General features: G+C 36.8%; 1 long non-coding RNA gene across 1 annotated transcript in view; it reads right to left on the bottom strand.

Moving 5' to 3' along the window:
- Positions 1-4839: 4839 nt before the first annotated feature.
- Positions 4840-18678, bottom strand: part of LOC113114532 (uncharacterized) — a 31374-nt gene continuing 17535 nt past the window's right edge. Inside the window, exons 2-3 of the long non-coding RNA XR_003293758.1 lie at positions 16899-17038; positions 4840-5114 (exon numbers count right to left, since the gene is read on the bottom strand). This is a non-coding gene — a long non-coding RNA (uncharacterized LOC113114532). The remainder of the gene's footprint in view (positions 5115-16898; positions 17039-18678) is intronic.

Genomic DNA, 18678 nt, shown 5'->3' with positions numbered 1-18678 from the left:
AAAAAAAAAAGGTGAAAATTGCACCCCGGGGAAAACAGCTTTGATTAAAAGGTGTGGGGCTGGTTATCACCCCAATTTTTACACACCATAATCAGCTTAATTTCCTAAACTCCTGTTTCACTGCAGCAGTATAATATTTTAAACATGACATGGGTATACAGATGGCATTTAAACAAGTGGATCATTTCACAAACAACATCAACGATATTTGAAGCATCTAACTATTCATACATAACCAAGGCTTCATTCACTAATGCAGAAATAGTTGCATGAGGATTCAAGTTTATAGGCTAAAAAAACTGTTTCGTCTTACGTCACTACGCTTCCTTGTGTTTTATGACATGATACACTTATATATATATATATATATATATATATATATATATATATATATATATATATATATATATATATATATATAACAAATGCATAAAATGCAAATGCATAAAATTCATACAAAATATAAGCTACTTTTGATTAGCATGTTTGTAGGTTTTACAGGTCTGGAGGCAAAACGGGGGAAATCTGGTTAAAAGCCTGAAATTATTTAGAGGGAGAAAACAGGCTAAATGTTTGCATAATTTGTTATTTCTGTTACAAATATTTTTCACAGTGACGTTTAATTTTTTATTTTATAATTCATTTTTTTTTACTATTTTAGACATCGTAGGCCTGTTTTTTTTATATAAAATATTTATATAAAGGCTATAAAGTTACATACATAACATGCATCCTATAACGCGCACGAGAAAAGCATATACGTTTCTAGGTTACACCATTTGACATCTTTAGAGTGATTAAATGATGATTCAGTGTTTTACCCAAACATGAATACCACCTTTATTTTATTTCTATAAACATGGTAGGACTGCGTGTTTAAAAGTAGATTATTCGAATATTTCTGCCTTATTTGTAGCCTATTTGATCCATGTTTCACAGGACTTTTCATCTTCACATTTCTGAGAGACTTTAAAATCACGAGTATCCTCCCCGGAATTGTTCTCAGATATAACAAGCGGAATGCTGGCATGCATTACTCTCCCTCAGACTTGAGAAGAGCTGAGCGTCTCGTTCTCAATGGACTACTGTTGGAGAGTAATGTAATGGATCTCCACGAGAGCGCGCTCCGCCCCAGTCATGCGCGCTCCACCAAACGTTGGCTTCATTCCTAATGCAAATCAGATAAGATACAACATGTTTGCACTGACTACTCGTCGTAATTTGTCGGGATGATAGCGCCATGTGTCTGGCTGGTTAATAAATCAAGAGATTTGATGGCTAGAGCTGATCACTGAAACGATACCACTTTTATTGTCAGGTAAAAAAACTGTCAATTTCACAAAGACTTCATATTAAGCTGATCATCTTTACATTTTTATTCAAATATGCGAATTATTTAAATGTGGCGGCTTCATAATGAGGTAATAAAAGTAGTGTAATGGGCTAGTTTAACTTGTGATTACCTTTTAGTCTGCGTCTGTAGCCTGTACACTAGAATACAACATGCATACTTTTCCTTTCTTTAAATCTTCATAGGAGTTCATTATAGTTACCAGATGATTAGATTTCCAAATGTCCCACATTTAGACGGACAGATGAACTGACAGCTCCGACGAGGTAGTGAAAGAGTTGTTTCTGTCACTTTGAAATATGTGCTCAAACTCCCTCATATGTCTTCAGTTGCCCAGAGATATGGTGAGTTATGGCATTTTTTGCATAGCTCTCATACAGGTGAAAACATGCAGAAGAGATTCAGTTTAGTTAATGGTACACCACCCCTGAAGCAAAGTGTCCAGAGGAACAAAACATAAATTATCGTCTAAAAGCTGACTATTACTGCCTTTAACTGCTAGACAAAGTTGGACATGAAAGTGACACCAAATTGCATGGATTAAACATCTTGCTTTTGCACATTATCACAGCTAAATGCTTACAATACTGTATATACTGCAATATTTCCCTTATGGGGTCAAGGACACTTGTGTGCACTCAAAAGGTGACTCCCTAATGAGTCTATATAGGTGCTCTTGGCTGATACAGGTAGACTAATTACTTAAAGCAGGAAGTCTGTGCCTTTATGAAACTGCCACCAGGGATCTTCCTCATCAGTTTTTTTTTTTTTTAAACAGTAGACACAATAGACCAGTGTGTTTGAAGGTATAGCGATCACTGAACGTTCCCTGCAAATTAAACTGTTGTTTAATGACACACATGGACGCTCACCTGCGCAAATCCTCGATTTATTTATATTAACAATATTTATCAGGATTATTGGCTTGTTGTCATCTTAGTCCTTCATCATCGAGGATCAAGCAGCTCTGAAGCTGACAGATGTGTTACTGGGTGAGGATTGCCCTGCGGCTGCGCTGAGAGCCGGAAGGAGTGTGACTGACATGTGCCTTACATCAGAGGTGGATGATGGACAAGAGATGCAGCTTAGCCACATTCTTACCTTATATGAGTCCACTCTCTCGCTCTCTAACTCGGTGGTATGCGTCATGTCAATTTATATCATTTTTGCAGGAAGAAACTAATTTGAGTCAATCATCAGCGAGGATGTTTTTCAAAGTCCGTTTCCTGCCATAATCCATCAACCTGTTAGCGCTTTAGCTGAGTCATTCAGAGCCATTTAGTTAAAAAAAAATAAAAATAAAAAAAGTCTCATACTTGAAAAAGAATTATGCATAATAGCTAATTCATCAAATGCCCAAAAAATTAACCCATGACATAATTAACTGGCTCTTCTTGTAGAAGATATTCTGAAGAGCATCTGAGTGTATTTATATCAGTACAATTAAAGATAATAGGGTCTTCTGTTATTTTGAGAATGTTGTTGATCATTCACAAAAAGCTTGATTGACAGCTGAATTGACCAATCATAATTCCAAAATAAAAGCTTTTGTTTACATAACATGTGTTGTGTATATTTATTATGCATATACAATATAAAAACACACAGCATATATTTTGAAAATATTCACATGCATATATTTATATTGATATAATTTATATCATATATAAACATATCATATATAAACGTAACATTTTTCTTATATATGTGTATATACATATAATACACACACATATATTATGAAAACAAAAACTTATAATTTGCATGTGATTAATCACTTGACAGCACTAATTTTTTCATACAAAGAAAGGCAATGAGCCCCAATGTTGATTTGGATCCCATTGCTTTTCTTGGTAGTCATGACTTTCAAAATTAGAGAAACTGAAATTTAAAACATTTACCCAACAATTATTTTATTGTAGAACTCAGTAGATATTTTGGTACATTTGTTCTGATTATATATATATTATATATATATATATATATATATTGGAAATCAATGCCCAGCTCAAAGATGACACCTTTTCAGACATCAAAACGAAGTCGACGTCGTAAGAACATAACATTCCACCAAAACAAACAATGACTCGACATGAAAACAGGAAAACAAACAGAGATGTACAAAGGCTTAATTGTGCACACCAGGGAGCCGTTTGGGCTGGTTAAAGCCTCTATTTAAAGCCCCATCACCTTTAGGGATTTCACTGGAAACATACGCCACCACAGGAAGACCCCAGGGGCAACGAGACACCCCCTCTTCCCATCAGCCCATCTCCCCTTTACAAAGCAAAGGCACCCTACCTTGACACCTGTCAACACATTAGGTGTCAAATAAACTACCTTTCAACCTGAGCCAGCAGGTAGGCAACCGAAAGACCTCACTTGACAGTGTGGATCAGTGTTCTTAAGTCCCTGGGCACAATACTAATGGGCCTGTGTGATCGGTTTGCCTCAAACCTTTTAACCAAATAAAGTCCAACTTGAGACAGTCTGTAGGTAATTTGTCACTATTTTGCAACAATTAGATTTTTTAGTTAAGCAGTATGAATTAGTATGCAACTTTCTCAGTATTATAATTTTAGGCGCATTGATGTAAGGCTTCTTCCAGCTGTCGGGACCGCAGGAGTTTGACAGTAAATCCTCTTTTATGGCTACTTAGGTGGTTATTTATCTTCGAAAATTCTACAGGTGTCGTCTCAAAAGTGGTCTGGATCAGATAAGCCCACTCTGACGTCCCTCCACCCCCCCCTTCAGGGCCAGTGTGCCAGAAATTCTCTATAGGCATTAAATGAGAACGTAATTATATATTTAGCACGCTCTCTATTGCAGGGGAGACCGGGGCTAGTTGTCACATGGAGATAAATTACACCAGTGCATGTTTTCTCTAGCAGTGGTTTGTAAATTGGTTTCAAACAGCTTGTTTAAACAGCTAAATTCTAAATAATTATACAGTTTAAATATGCAAAAAAATCTATCTGTAGTCAAGACTTGGAGTGTGCCTAGAGAAAATGACCTTCAAAAAACTGGCAAACAAGTATAAAGTGTATACCACATTTGTGTGCATATATATAATTTATTTATTTATTATTTTTTAAGTCAAGACTAGGATTGTGACTAAAGAGAAAATTAACTTTTGAAAAATGTAAATTTGATTATGTATTTATTATAATTTCTTGTAATTTTAAGGAAACAGCTTTGTGCAATAGACCTAGAGTAAAGAGAAAGAAAAAAGAATGACAAGACACATTGTCCTACTCGTAATTTGTATTTTCGTTTCACCTTTAAAAAAATAGACTAACACCTAGCAACAAGTTCCTTTCTCTCCTGAATATAACAACAATTGAATATGTGAAAATGCAATATAAGTGCTTGATGGGAGGTGGTTTGACATTAAAGTAAGTCTGGTTCCAGCATGGTCCGCAATCACTGTATTAGTCACAGAGTGCACTACCGAAATTTACAGTTGAAATATTTATTTGAAAGTTCAGTTAAAAGTCGCCCACCGTGATCGTTAACCACTAGTATACTGGAATAAAGCACTGAAGAAAAAAACCTTCAGAAAGCACTGTGGTTGATTTTTTTCTTTAATAGGAGTTTGCACCACTAATATTTAGATGTACTTTCTGTACCACTGTTACTGACAACTATAAGTCTGACAAAGTTGTTATGCCAGTTGATTTGACTGCTGCAGGATGCCTTTTGCGTCACTGGAGTGTTTTTAGAAACACACAGTGCAGATGGTAACATGCTAGTCGTCAGTCACCTATCAGGAGGAAACAAAAACAGACCGTGTCATAAACACTGACAAAGAGCATTTGTTTGATGTTGGACGCGTCCCAAAGAAAAAAAAAAAAAAAAACATGGATGAATCAAAGATATTGACATGCAGAATATCATGTAACTGCTTATGGATACAGCGAGTTTCACAAACCCAGTATTCATCTCTTACACAGCATGAGGAATGATTTCTTTTCTTTTTTTCTGTAGGATGATTTGGCAGTCACAGCATACAGAAGGTACAACAGGTTTATGAAGTGTTGGAAATCTGGAACAACATCTTAGAGATATCAGAGCTCAGTAGACCAATGTGGCGTCTGTCTTATATATATATATATATATATATATATATATATATATATATATATATATTGACATGTCCAGTCAAGCAATTCGTAGGCCATCATCCCTCAATGAAAGGGAAAATTCTCCAACTTTGCTTCCTCTCTAATGACCTGTAAGCATGTCAGGACTTCAGACGTTTGAAAGACAGCGTTTCTGTGACTAGATCAAATATCTCTTAATGCTTGTAATTCACTGTAAATCAAGGTGACAAACGGCTATTATCATGGATTTTGGGAAATGTGAAAACTCAGCATGCCAGGGGGAGCTGAGTCACTTTAACGCAAATAAACGTACAGTTTATAGTGAGGGTGTTTCAAGTCCAAACTTGAATTACGCAGCCCTTCATCAGCAAAGAACAGACTGTTTTACCCAGAAATGTTTAAATGCAAAACTCCTCGATGTCAGGTGTTTCAGTGGCTGTCACCTGAGACACCGCAGTGTGTCTCGTCTTGCTCGAGGCCTAATCATTTTGCTCGAGACTGCTCATTTGTCAGATTAGTTTAAATAAAATGCTGCATCCTGGAGTGATTTTCATGTTACGTTCACAAGTATATTCCAGAAATGTCTTTTTGGTTGGGATGATGCATTTCATAACACATTCTTAGTTGCAGATGTTTATAATGACATAGCAATGTTACTGCTGCTATTTATAATTGTCAGCAATGTACAGAGCATACATAATATGATTTTGTGATTAGGGCTGGGAACTAAGAATTGGTTTGCAAACACCATTATTCAGTCTACAGGGTGATGCATTTGTTTTTTTTATATTTTTTGCTTAATATATTTAAAGGAATAGTTTAATATATTATTATTGTGATGTTTTTATCAATGGGTTCTGACGGCACCCATTCACTGCACATTGATGGGCAAGTGATGTAATGCTACATTTCTCCAAATCTGTTCTGATGAAGAAACAATTTCATGCTGACTTTAAAATGATGCAATTTTTACCTTACTCAATCTTAGTTACTCATCTATTATTTTCAGACAGGTGATGGGCAGAGCCCAGACATAGGGGTTTATAGATTATAATTGTAAGTGTATAATTAAGACTTGAAAGAATCATTCAGTCTGTGCCTGAAGGGACACTGATGAGAAATTAATAGAGTGCCATGTCTCTCACTCAAAGAACCCAGGTATATGTCACAACAGATAGACACTGCAAATTATCAAGAGACAAAAAGCCTTGGCCACGTACCAAACTTTTTATATAAAAATCTTAAGCCATGCCTGTCAGTATCACAGAAACAGACGGGAAGTGGAAAATGACATTAAACATTTCAAGAACTCACAACTAATATTTCTGATTTAACATGCAGAGCATCTGTGGAAATGAATTGACATGCTGCTAAAACGTCTTTTAGCGTCAGAGCAGTTTCTAGTGTCGTTCGGCTTTAGTAACAAACCACAACGCTAGTGAGTTACAGAGACTAATAACACCTCAATTTGTGGTTGCTTCTCTGGCTTCGTTGGAAACACTGGCTGCGAGCGAAAACTCACCCCAAACAGCCACACGGGAAAACGGTTGAAGGATTAAGGCATCATTAAAGCATGTGAAAACAGACGCTGCTTTAAATGAAAGCCGTTCTGTCATCTCCCTTCACAAGAGTACACGTCAAACCCTCTGCTTTACAACACAAGGAAAAAAACTCCCTTGTTTTATGAACACCAAATAAGTAAGTTCATGCACACTAAACAATAAGAGAGGTGCATGAAAATCAAATGTATGAATACTGTTCAATTCCCTGTGGGTGGGGAGGGAGGTGAGGGCTTCAGTCAAGTAAAGCCTTTGGCCGTTGGAGGTGAAGAAATGTTAATCCTGAATTAAACGATCTGGCACTTTACAAAATACGAGACAATTACACGGATAATTATACCAAGCCTTCACACAGTGCCCATGGGTCACAATTAGCATAATGCAGGCTTCACACAAGGAGCACTCGAGCGTCTCCAGGTGTGCCTCTTACAGTGCACAGACCTACTGGGGAGGTGAGTGTGTGTGTGTGTGTATGTGTGTGTGTGTTTGTAAAGAAGGTGGGTTTGCATTGCTTTTGTTTTTTTTTTATTGTGCATGCTTCATAAGTGCATGTAAATAAAAATGTATAATCATTGTTGGGGTAACGCATTAGAATCAATCTAGTTACATAACCAGATTACTTATCTCAAGTAACTAATTACTTTTTAGTTGACAAGAAAATATCTGAGTGACTTTTTCAAACAAGTAATGCCAGTTACTTTGTTTTCCCATGTACTGACTGACAGCTCTCCTGTCCTCATGTTGAGAGAAACCAGGAGTAAGTGCAGAGGCGTTGTGTGCGCTGTCAATGTTACTGTCATTACAGACTATATGTGAACATGCATTTACTCATCTCTCAGACAAAAACAGATTCAATATTCCTTAAAGTGCCTGAAAACACTGAAATGCAAACAGCAGTTATTCAGTTTTTAACACCACACATATCCTTTATGTATTTAATGCCATTTTGCTTTTGCTGCTGACCTTCAGTGATCCAATGCAACCACATTTATAAGCAAAAATGACTTTAATTTGTTTCCTTCAACCTGAGGCGCATTCTTGTTATTTTTGGTGTGACAGGGATATTACATTTGTCAAAAATATAACTTTTCTTTTATTGAAAACAAAACCCAGATGAAAAAAGCAATGTAATGTAATGCATTAGATTCTATAAAATTAACTAAGTAACAAAATTAGTTGCTTTTCAGGGATTAATACTATATTGTAATGCATTACTTTTAAAAATAACTTTCCTGACACTGATAATAACAAATATAATTTAAATTAATTAATTTATACATTCATTCTAAACTCGAGATGATGCTAACATAATTTTTTTTTTGTAATTTTTCACAATATTTTATTAAAATATAATTACTCATATGGAAATAAAGCTACTATTTCACGGATGTCAATTAGATGTTCACTGATGGATTATATTATTACCTTAGATGTTCAGTGCCTTATTGTGCACATTTTATTAGTGCATGTTAATACAAAAACCTTGAGTGAGCTGATGGATAATATTAACCAATAATAAGGCAGTAAATTCTGGTTTTCAAGGTCCAATCCATTCCTGATGGATAAAATCAAGTCCTGACCTATACATTTGTTCTCAATACCCTGTTGCACCACATCACGGTGGCAAAATAGGTTGACATTGACTTTAGTCATTTCTAAGTAGTACTTCACAGTAAACACACTCATTATTTTTAGCTCAGTCAGGAGGAGATTAGGTTATTAAATTAGAGCTCCACTAGGAAACCGATTCGTCTTCCGAGACACATTAGAATTGCAATAACGAACATCATTTTAATTGTCTTTAGATAATCTAAATGTACTAATTATGCCGTATTTGAGCATCATTTATTGGTGTTTAACTGCCACATTGTGTATACATATGTACCAGAGAGTTTATAAATGGTGTTTAATTGTCTGATTCTTCTAATAGGGGCCTTGGAGGCAGATCCTATGACATCTTTCTTTCTGGATGTTATAGCCACCTCAGGACGGCCATCTGTACAGCCAGCTTGGCTTCTCTCATTAGATCACCGCCATCGACGTGTTCACAGCCAAAACATCTGTCTTTACTGTACATCATGTTTGTTGGGGAACTATGATCCAAGCTGGTCTGTGGACACAAATAGAGTAAATTCAATAATAGGGGAACTTTTTTGAAGTTGTATCCTCGCCGTTTAAAGGGATAGTTCACCATGTCACTCCAAACCTGATATTCATTCATTAGACAATAAACTGATCCAACATTTTTAATGCCATATAAATAGACTTACAAGACACTTAATATGTTATGAGAACTATGGTATCTCTGTTTGTGAAAGCACAATCATCCTACTAAATGTTGTATAAATGTTAAGACCTCAAGTATTTTCAATTAAAGTTGTTTTTACTGTATTTAAATGTATTTTCTTGGATTTACATATATAGGTCAAAATATATTTTTAAATGTTTTAAAATATATTAGTATATTGTCAAAAATATATGATTTCCAAAAGCAAATTATATGCACAAATATATTTTGAAACATTTTAGAAAAAAACATTTTTGGTTATTTATTTATATATGTATAAGTATATGTATATATATATATATATATATATATATATATATATATATATATATATATATATATATATATATATATATATATATATATATTTTTTTTTTTTTTTTTTTTTTTTGCTGGATGGGAGCATTTGAGTCATATGTTTTTGTAAACTGTAAAAGTATGTATTTGCTTTGTTTCAATGCAGAAGAAAAGAAAGTCAGTCATACAGGTTTGTAATGACATGTAGGTTGAGTAGTTATTTTTGGGTGAAGTATTCCTTCAACACCTTCCATGCAAATCTAATCTAAAAGTTAGATTCTAGAAGACATCAACCTGGTTTAACTTTATCTGCCCTCTATGGCGTTTTCCCTCCACAGCTGACCCCTTCACTGATTTAAGGTAGTAATTTAAGTCCTGTGAAATCATTGGTCCATCTGAGTGCTTGTCATTATGGACTCTCTGGCTCCGGTCCAGGCCCCGAGGGCTGCTGTCACGGACATCATCAGGACTTCCTCTTCTTGAGCAGCAGGGCCTCCTGCCAACACTAGAGCCACAACAGGGGGTTAAACCAACTAAAGACTACTCAGCTTGTCAGCTTTGAGCTTATAGACTCCTTCGGCTTGACATTACGCAACCCTGCAATCATTAGAAATCTTCAAACTGACTAAATAGAATGTTTTCTGTGCGTCGCCAAAGCAATCAAGCTAATAAATCAAAACCCGCTGCAATCACACGCACAATTCACTTCCATTGTTATTTCAAATAATCACACATGGACAACACAAAGTCCTGTGTAGGCATAAAAACGAGGCAGAGCAGTCTTTCAGCAGATAATAAACAATAGCAGCTCACATTTGTCTCACCAAACTGCCAGGCGCGATGCTGCGCCTCCTCGCCGTAATTTATGCAGGGCTCAAATCCGTTCCAGCGTGGATCGGGCCTTCTGCTGGTTTCACTCATCCTGGTGCCCAGACCTGCTCTCTTGTTCTTCCAAACAACTGTGACTGTTTTAATTCTGTTCACTGATTAGCCCGAATCAATTAAAATCGGCATGCTGGGCCCAACAGCAGCACAGCATGGGGCACTTAGAAACACATTCATCAGCCCCGGCCTCTTAATCATGCTTTAATTACAGCGCGGCTCTAGAGAGATGAAGGGCTGCGTTAGTGTTAGTGCTTGTTCCTGCTATGCCAATGGTAAAGTTACCTCACTTGAGCAAAATAGTTCACTTCTAATGGCTGTAATTGGCGAATTGCAATTTTTCAGCCGGGTCATGAAGTAGGAGCCATTAGTCAAAACAACCTGGCATTTCCGCAAAACGCTGCTTTGGATGTTGAACTAATTTCAGATACAAGTACATGGATTTTGCTAAACACAATCAACCTTGTTTGACTAAACATGATAAACTCCGGATTGGTTTCAGGCTTTGTTGTTTTCTCTGGATGTAAAGCTAGACGTTTATGTAGTAGGGTATCGGCGAGGATAACGTTATTCGGAGGCAAATCGATAATGATTGTGCTTTGCCAATTAAAGCTGCTTTTATTCTAATCCTTCCCTCACTGTAGAAAGACTCCAGCATAAAGGGGAAAAAAGTGAATCGCTTTAATGCCATCTAATGACGTTACCTCCAAAATAGCCCCATACTGCTGGGAACAAGCTAATCCATGCCTGCTCCTTTTCTAGCGGTGGTTTTCAAACTAGCCGCCACTCCTCCCACTCCTAAACCTCTCCTGGAGAGCCAACACAAAAGACACCTGCAGGAGCCGCCGTCATCCCAGGTTCCCAAAACAAGTCCCTCATTACGAGCGGCAGGACCGGAGCTCGCTGTATTATCAGCAGTGATTAACACAGCACTCACCTTCGGCTTCAGCTATGCGACGAGGGGGCATTCTGGCGATAGCATGACCTTTCATCTGGTCATTGCTCTCATTGCATGGGGTGTGATATGAAAACATGCCGGCCCTTAAAGGCTAGTTAAAGGTGCTTCATATGTATTGTGAAATGGAGGTATCATCCTCATTTTAATAGGTAAATAAATGAATGGTACTCTCTACAACTATTTTAAAATAACGTACATATGAGATAAACAATTCAGTCTTTGCAGCATAAGAAAAACTTAATTTGGATCGGATTGCCTCCAGTGCTATCATAGGTTTTATTCATATTTTAAATTGACTTTTATTTTAGCTAAAGTTTTAGTGATTTTGCTGTGTGTTTTTCATTTTTGATTTTGCCCAGGCAGCTATCTGAAATTAAATGTTTTTCATACTTTAACATTTATTTTATTTTAAGCAGTGGAAAGTTTTTATGGTTTTCATTTTAGTTGTAATTTTAGTTTTAGTTAACTGTAATAACCCTGTACTCACCTCGTGACAACGTTGTTATTTTTAATTAACACCAAAACTGCAAAAAAAAATTAATTCAGGAACTAAAATAAGCTTGCATTAAAATAAAATAAACAGAAATAAAGTAAGCTGAAGTATTAAATATCACTAGAATAGTATAAAAAACCCTAATAGACAAAAGAACATTCAATAAAATTTACCGAAAAAATACAAAATAAAAAATACAAATGAAAAATCTAAAATGAATAAATATTCTTTTACTTTAAATAATAATAAAATATCCCTTTCCCATACTAAGATAACATGACCAGACAAATACTACTCGCTTAATCTTTCTATTCTACACTTTTGCTGAATAAATGTATCCTGGATGACTGCTAATAGCTCATTACTTTTATAAATTAAATTTTTTTTCTTTAATTTTCAAAATGTCTAATTACCCACAGAAACGGGTCAGTTTTTGACCGTCCAATCCGATCTCATTCATGCACCCTATTGCCACAGACCTCTTTAGCTCTCAACCATTCAAGACCTGAAAAGACGTCAGATTAAAGCTTTCCTTTAGCAGTCCCTACATAAGCCTGTCTTCCTCTGAAAGCCCCAGGGCTTTGATGACTCACTTTTGTTACAGGTGGAACGGACAAAAGGGTTTCAGGAAATGAAGATATTCTTAGATTTGTCTTCCTTTTTTTTGCATCAAAAGATGAAACAGATTGGGAGTTAATTGGTCACATGAATTTATGCCTGAGAAAATATTTACTTCAAGTCATATGTTGGCAGTTCACTTTGTGTGACATTTAGTGTGAGATCTATGCTTCTCCAAATACTTTCAGCGGATTCACACACACAGATCGTCCAATCACAGCCCATATCCCACCACTATTGGGAGTTGTCTGGAGAGAGTTATTTCAGAGTGTCGGCGGTGGAGGTAGAGCATCCCTGTGTGCCAAGAAAAGCCCTCGCAAGGGAAGAGCGGAGGACAGATGGCCCTTCCATGTGAAAACAGTGTTTGGTGTGCTGCAAGAGACTCTGGAGATAGTTTGGACTTTTCAGCAAGTTAAGAGTCAGAGAAAGCAGATGCTTCTGCATATGGTTCCATTCAAATGATTCATTTCATTAGTGGGATTAATGCCCTAAAAGTTAATAGGATTTATTTATTTACTCGATTAGCTCTTCCTGCACTTCTCTCAGGGTGTGTGGATGTGCTTATCAGAAAATCACACCACTAGTTAGTTGGCTAGCTAGCTGGTTAGTTAGTTTCTTTACAATCAGATCACTAGTTAGTATAGGAACGTTTGCTTTGCCATTATGTTTTATTATGTTTTTATCAGTGCACTTAAGCATTCATTTCGTATTTTTTCTCTCTCTACATTTTAGACTTCATCTAACTAGTCAGTTATTTAATTATTTGGTTTTGCTCTGTTTTAATCCTTTTGTTGCTGATTAGTCATTTAGTCAAGTAGTTAGTTTTTCCTTGGTCTACCCTTCTGCCAGGGCCCATATGTATTTACCTAAGATCAGATTGGTTAATTGTAAGAGGTAAGTTAATTTAGCTTTATAAATCCTTCTGTCTGATCCATTATGTTGTTATCAGAAATGAACCGCAGTACACTTCAGCCTGGCTCACGCTCAAAATCGTAACCGATTATGAAATCTGGTCGCAGCACACGCAATCTTTGCTATTCTTAAACATGTACACATTACAAGATTAGAAAATCGTGGCACATCACAAAAGATATATTAAGATTATCATGCCAGCAGATCCTCATTGATATTTTAGTTATGTTTACATATGTTAGCTAGCATGATAGTAGCTTTCTGCACTCATTCAAAACTGTGGCAATTTCACCCCAGCGCTTGTCTTTCTCCTTACGTTTATGATACATTTTCGACACATTATACAGACAATCGTGTTACTACAAAACATTAAAAAGCAGTTTCCTCCGTCTCCAGTATTCAACAGAGCCGTACAGCAGCTGTTTTGCACTCGCACATTGGCTATTGTAAAAATACTGACGTAATCATATTGCCATCATTATCCCGATTTAAATACTAAATATCAAACATGTTTGATATGATCAGGGAGGCCTCAATTTGTATACGAGCAGATCGGGAGGTGCAAAATGTAATAAGTGAACGCCTCACATTACCAGATAATCCACAAACGAAAATTGGGACCGATCGAGGTGCTTGACAAGATTTTTGAAAATCTGCTAAAAATCCTGTAGTGTGAGCCCGACTTCAGTTGGTTAGGTAAATTGTTTTTACACTTTTATGAGGTTGTTTATTTGTCTATCATCTTACAGATAGTGATTTGGTTTGAATCCTTCTGTCAAGGTCTATGCTTCATTAGTTAGTATTTATAGTTAATTAGTTAGTCTTTTCTCTTTCTGCAAGGGTCCATATGTGTTCACCTAATATCAGATTACTAGTTAATTATATAATTAGCTAGTTAAATTAGCTCTGCTGCTCTGTTTTAATCCTTCTGTAAGTCATTATGTTGTTTTTAGGAATTTACCTCAGTACACTAATTTAGTTAGTTATTGTCCTGTTTTTACACTTTTGAGAGGTTTCTTGGCTATATGTTTATTGAGCACAGACATCATCTTACTAGGTACTAGCTATCTCACAGATAGATAATACCTCATCTCACTGCACAATTCCAAATCTCATGCTGTCTTGTTCAAACAAGGAGTTCCCCAAGGCTCAGTTCTCGGACCATTATTATTCATCCTTTATATTCAGCCTCTTGGCCAAATAATTCGTCGTCATGGTTTTAACTACTTATGCTGATGACATCCAGACATATACTGCTTATCAACCAAATTCTACCCAGTCGATGACATCCTTATCTTCATGTGTCAGTTAAAGGATTGGTTACATTCTAAATTTCTCAGTCTGAACTTGAATAAAACAGAAATTTTAATAATTGGTCCCCCATCTCTAATAAAAAATAAAATTGTTTCTAGCTTTGACCATGGCGCTATTTCTATTTCACGAGCTATTTCACTCTAGACCCATCACTAACCTTGGGTGACCACATTAGCAAACTCTCCAAAGCTGCTTTTTTTTTCCAATTACGTCGAATTGCACAACTTCATCCTTTTCGGAGTAGAAAAGATGCAGAATCATTAGTGCATGCATTTATTACCACTTGCCTAGACTATTGTAACGCTCTTTTCTCTGGTTTACCAGCTAATCCATCTCAACTCCATCATTCATCTGCAGTACATTCAGTACATCTGCTGCCAGATTATTATTTTCCACAAAAAAAATCTGCTCACATCACCCCTATTTTATTTAATCTTCACTGGTTGCTTGTATCTATTCGTGTGCAATACAAAATTCTTCTGCTCACCTTGAAGACACTTAAAAGGTCTTGCTCCCTCCTATCTTTCTGACCTACTATCTTATTATATACCTTCTTGCATACTCCGGTCTTCTAATTCTGAACTTCTTTCTGTACCTAGGTTCCGCCGCCTTCTTCAATGTGCAGCAGTTGCCTTTCAGTTATTGCACCCAAACTTTGAAATTCACTTCCCCTGGCACTCAGAACACTCACCTCTTTTAGTGAATTCAAGTCAAAACTTAAAACATGTTTGTTTAAATCAACACTATCACTAATTTACATGTGTACTTGTCCGTTTTGTTTTACATTTTTATGTCTCCACTACATAATCTGTGTTATATTCAACTGCATTTTTTTGGATTGGGCTAATGTCCAATGAAATTGTTCCTTGTTATCAATTTTTGTTGCTTTGGTGTACAATGTTCAGCGTCCTTGAGCTCGGAAAAGGCACTATATAAATTAAACATATTATTCTTATAGTTAGTTATTTAGCTATCCTTCGTTTTAATCCTTCTGTCATGGTCTAGTTTTTACACTGGATTAGTTAGCTGGTTAGTCTTTCCCGTTTCTACTGTACCCTTCTGCCAGTCAGTATGTGTTTGCCTATGATCAGATCACTATTTATTTACTTAGTAAGTTAGCTAGCATGTGCTCTTGTCCTCTTGTTTTAATTACTATGTATTTAATTACACTGAAAGAAAATGGTGTAGAATTACGTTAAAACTATTTTCACTCAGAAACTGCAAGTGAATTTCAAAACAGCAAGTATAGCACTGAATTAAAATTTTATTATTAATTATTCATTTGTTGTTTTATCTATTTATGTTGTAAATCTGTAATAATCTTTGTATTATTTTTCCCTGTTTCTAGACTATCAAGCATAGATTTAATCTCACTAGTTAGTTCATTTTAGTTAGTTTTAAATCTTCTGTCAAAGTCTCTATATACACGAGTTAGTTTATAAAGTTAATTAAACTTTCCTCTGTTTCTATCCATCCGCAAGGATCCTTATGCGTTTAGGGAGAATAAAGATCAGATCACTTTGATCTGGAGTGGCAGATTATAAAGAATACAACAAGTCAGAGACAAAGAGCACAATATCAGAGACAAGCAGGTAATGAATATGGCATTTACCGCAGAGGAAGTGGGCGTCCCTCATCAAGTGGGCAAACTCTCATTAGAGGCAAATCCTTGACAGATTTCACAAAGACCCCTTTTTGAAGTCTTGGCTCACTCAGCTACTGCCATTCAGAGGCTTCAGCTCTAAAGCTCCGCAGAGAGAGCGAGAAACTTCACATGAAACCATTTCGAAGTAAATCTAAATCTGCAACGGCGAGTTTAATTTTCCATGCTCTTCAGAGTAAAATCGCTTGTGTGTGTGCGCTTACAGTTTATTAACACAGAGAGAGACCGAAAACACGTGCGCTTCTACAAAATACACAGTCATTAGGCAAAATATTATCATTCAGATTTAACATGGCTGCTCTGGGCAAGGAGTGCGGAAAGTTGCACGCCGGGTAAAAATACCTTCCTCTCCCCGGCAGAGGTGCCAAGCCCCGAGGCGGAGGGGGCGTGGAGTTTGGAGGAGCTCGCCAGCACCTCGGAAAGCCCAGAGCAAACAATCTGTCGTGACAACAAGATGGTACCTTCATTATCGACTTCATCGCCCCACACCTTCTCCTCATCAGCAGAGCGGGCTGACAGCTGAGGTGCCAAAGCTAGGCGGGCACTGCTGCGCGGCACTCTGGGAAAGAGACCGTTCCTGGTGTGCCTGATGTCCCAGGTGCTGCAGATCACACATGCATATGCAAAAAAAAAAAAAAGTTAGCATGTGCATACGCGTACACACACACACACACACAAACAGACCAGTAGCTACAGATACTGTTATTCCAAAAACAACAATTAATCCCGTATAACCATCAAGCTAATTTGATACGGAGTGCAAAAACACTAAGGCGTTCATTGGGATTGTCGACTAAACATCATTCCCGTATTTTAAGTGTGGCACTGTAAATTTAATTCCTGGCAATATGTCTTTGTTGATAATTGCCTGGAGATGACAGGTTTTGTTGGTGTTTAGATAGAGCGGCAGAACTGCAGCCGCAGTGTTTTGTTACGGCCGGGTGATAACTCCACACTCTGTGATCTCTGAAAGGTTCCTCACATTTAATTGTTCCCCGTTTCCTAGAAGTTAAGAGCATCAGGGGTGTAGGGTCTGAGCCGCGCTCTTCCCCCGGGGCGCTGCAGGTGTGTAAGCCGGACCGACAGCGCTAGCAGTTTCCCGACATGAAGAAAGAGGAAAATAAACAAAATATGACGCAAGAATGTCACAATGCTATGAAAGCCGAAGCTGTCAGGCCTCTCTGAGAATTGAGGGCCCTGTAAATCCACATAGTGCTGATTCAGTGACTTCAGACGGAGTGAGAGATGCTTGGGGGAATATGTGTGAATCAGAAAGAATTCCCTAAAGCATTGCATCCGGTGAGAGAGGGCTGGGCCTCCTTGACTAATGCGCCCAGCTTCACACAGCCCATATAACACCTTCACCACCGACACCTGAACTGCATGAGTAACAGGAGAAGCTCAAAGTGCACTGTGTGAATACTGAGTTTTAAGTAAATATGAATTTGCTCTGATACAAACAGAAGCCTCCTGACAGTCGCTTATGTGCGAGTGTGAGTGTCTGTCGTCACTGCCATAAAAACAGCTTGCGAAAGCAGCACGTGCACGAATGTTAATACACGCTGAGACGCATAAACAGGGCACATCACATTGTGTTTGTCATCCAAGTAACATTCTCACACTGCAAGTTACCCATAAACCTCTGAGATATGTTGATAGGCCTGTCAACATCTTCGCACAATTTTCTTCGCAACTCCATGCAACCTAATTAGAGATCCAAATGTGCCATTGACAAATGCAGAACGTCTCGCAATATTTGAGTACATGAACAATAAATTACCATAAACAATACACTAATAAAACACATTAAATTATGCCATAATTTCAGGCTAATTATGTACAGTCAAAACTAAATAATCACATCAGCCTTTATGAATTCTGAAAAGATAAATAAATTACTTCTATTCCCACTAACAAGGCAGACATGCTACTCGCCGAACACAGGATGCACATTCAGATGCATTCAAAGGTAGGGGGGAAAAAGACATTTCAAAATCTTAGTGTTTTATAGTTTGTGTGAATATGACTAGCTGTAAAAAATGTTATAATTTTTGTATTTTTTATTTCAAGATATATGGCTATAATTTTTATGTGGGTTATAAATTTAAATAAATAATTCAACATTTTACACAAAATGGCCACACTACACATTTCATATTTTAATGATATACATTTTAATATATTGTTTAATTATTAAGGCTTGTTGTTAACATATATTTTACTACATTTCAAACACATAAT

Source organism: Carassius auratus, chromosome 14, assembly GCF_003368295.1.
Source record: "Carassius auratus strain Wakin chromosome 14, ASM336829v1, whole genome shotgun sequence".
NCBI classification, from domain to species: domain Eukaryota; kingdom Metazoa; phylum Chordata; class Actinopteri; order Cypriniformes; family Cyprinidae; genus Carassius; species Carassius auratus.
The sequence above is the reverse complement of the archived record's forward strand: the minus strand, read 5'-3'. Positions and strand labels throughout refer to the sequence as shown.